The sequence below is a fragment of the Hordeum vulgare genome, chromosome 3H (genome assembly GCF_904849725.1).
Source record: "Hordeum vulgare subsp. vulgare chromosome 3H, MorexV3_pseudomolecules_assembly, whole genome shotgun sequence".
NCBI classification, from domain to species: Eukaryota; Viridiplantae; Streptophyta; class Magnoliopsida; order Poales; family Poaceae; genus Hordeum; species Hordeum vulgare.
In genome coordinates this window covers 606795114-606797508 of record NC_058520.1, presented here as the reverse complement: position 1 = coordinate 606797508, position 2395 = coordinate 606795114, and the positions used below count along the sequence as shown (strand labels likewise).

Below are 2395 nucleotides of genomic sequence, written 5' to 3'. Positions count from 1 at the left end.
ATAGTTAAGCTCCATGTATGTATCATGTACAGGAAATAATTTCTATACATGTGCTTGTATGTTAAGTCTTACAGTGACTTTTGTTCATCTTTATCAATGAAATGAACTAGAAATCCAGGTTGTTTGACTAACTTTAGTCATCTTTTATTCGTTATCACTAGAACATTTCTAGCAAACCATGTTATTGCATAGGGGACATAAGTTCTGCGAAAAAAGGAAATGGCCGACTATAAAGATGAAAACTTGTTAATTCATCGTCTTATTCATCCATCTTTCCAATTCGGTACAAGATTCTAATTTTATGGCAGTACAGATGAAGGAGAGGAGGGAGGATGGCAAGCAGGCCCGCATTCAGTAAAGGACTTGTAGCAAGTCCAATTGTATAAACAACAATAGCATCTATTTTTGTCAGGATTGCAGGGTGGAAAAGTGCTACTCCTGTAGCACCCAGGATGATCCTTCTCCATGCCTAAGCGTCCACCTTTAGATATATTGATACATATTACACAATTAATATTCAGTACAAATCAGTAAAGTGATGAAACATACATGAAGAACCAAATGAAGGACACGAGAAGAATAATATGTTGCATCCCGTAGTGTCACTTACACTGCCCATGAATAGCAAAACATAGGAGAAGAACAAAAAGCAACAGCGTGTGGACGCGCTTCGAGCACTCCCCCATTTCGGCTGCAAGTTGAATACGTTTATGGGTGTTTTGCTGCCTGTAGAATGCGAGATAATATATATAGAGGGAGAAGATAGATGTATATGAGGAAAGATGGAGGGTACGACACACGAATTGATCACTTCCTACCTAATTATGATAATTATTTTCCATTGTTGGACGTATATTTATGTCATCAATTCATAATAATACCATTTAAGTGATTATATTTATGTCATCAATTAATAATACCCTTTTTAGTGAATAATAATATTCCTTGTAATGTATAGAGATCAAGACATTCTATTTATAGCATGCCTATAATTAAGTCGAGTATCTGCATCAACAGGTGCTTATGTCATGATATTTGGTCGATGTGTTTGCCCGGGTCTGTTCGAAATCACTAATTAGCTAGTACACCTTTCCAACGATTACTCTCACCTCCACAGGTTGCGATAAATGGCGTACTGCATGCGCGTCACTTGTCGCAACCTGGGAGTTTTCCCTTTTTTCGTAGATCCGTATTTTCAAAACGTTTTATCTCCTAAACCGTGCGTTCAAATCTCGAACCGTTTTCACCATTGGATTTTCGCGTCGAGATCTTCAAAACTAGATCCCGTGTTGATAGGTTTTGACGAACTTTTTTTTCATGAAAAAAATCGGAATAAAAAAACCGAATGGAAAAAGCGTGCCTCATGCGATAGAAAATAAAAACTGGAAACACATTTTTCCCTTTTCGAGAGGCACGGGTCGTGCCTCTTGCGAAGGTAAAACCGTGCCTCTCGCGAAAAAAGAGAGCAGAAAACGCGTTTTTCCCTTTCCGGGAGAGGCACGAGTGTGCCTCTCGCGAAGGCAAAGCCGTGCCTCTCGCAAAAAAACAAAAAGCGCGTTTTTTCCCTTTAAGGAGTGCCTCTCGCGAAGGCAAAACCGTGCCTCTCGCTAAAAAAAGGCACGGTCGTGCCTCTCGCGAAGGCAAAACCGTGCCTCTCGCAGAAGCAAAACCATGCCTCTCGAAAAAAAAACAACAGAACACGTGTTTGTTCGCGTAAAAACGCGTTTTTTTCAAAAAAAAAAAGAATGTTTTTTCGTCCAAAAGTTACAAAGGACCGGTGAAAAACCGTAACACCAAAAAATTAGGAAAAAAACCACTCAAAAAGGCGAAAACACGTGCGAAAAAAATAAAGAAAACAAAATCCAAAGGGAACGCTCATAGCGCGACACGTGGCGGCGGCTGGAAACGCGCCAAGTGACGGCGTGCGGAAGCGATCGCTGGGAGGCTCCCTAAAGAGTGCTTGCTAACTAGTTGCTCTCTAAGAAAGAAGTCTGTTATTGCGAGCGTTTTAGTCACACTACAGCGCTCCCGCAAATGGGCTGGCCCGGCTATTGATCTCAGAAAATAAGCCCGGAGGAGCAACTCGGGAAGCTTGACATCACAGATGTAGAGGCGACACCCTTGATGCTAGATGATCGTGTTGAGGGGGCACCAGAGAAGTGGATGGTGGCAGGGAAGATCTTACATCGCAATATTCTCCACATCAACACTATCTTGAACGCCCTTCGACTTGCGTGGGGTAACCCTAAGGTTCTAATCTTCCGTCTAGTGGGAGAAAACATGTTTGTTGCGGAGTTCGCAAAGCAGTGAGACCGAGATCATGTGAGTTTGACGACTGCATGTGCCCGTCGGAGCTCGAGTTCGACAAGTTGAAGGTCTGGGCTAGGGTTGTTAA

At 42.2% G+C, this 2395-nt stretch overlaps 1 long non-coding RNA gene across 1 annotated transcript; it reads right to left on the bottom strand.

The window, feature by feature from the left end:
• Positions 1-236: 236 nt before the first annotated feature.
• LOC123441056 lies at positions 237-717 on the bottom strand. The gene is made up of 2 exons (XR_006630399.1): positions 611-717; positions 237-481 (listed from the first exon to the last, which is right to left on the bottom strand). It is a non-coding gene; the product is annotated as an uncharacterized LOC123441056 (long non-coding RNA).
• Positions 718-2395: the final 1678 nt, after the last annotated feature.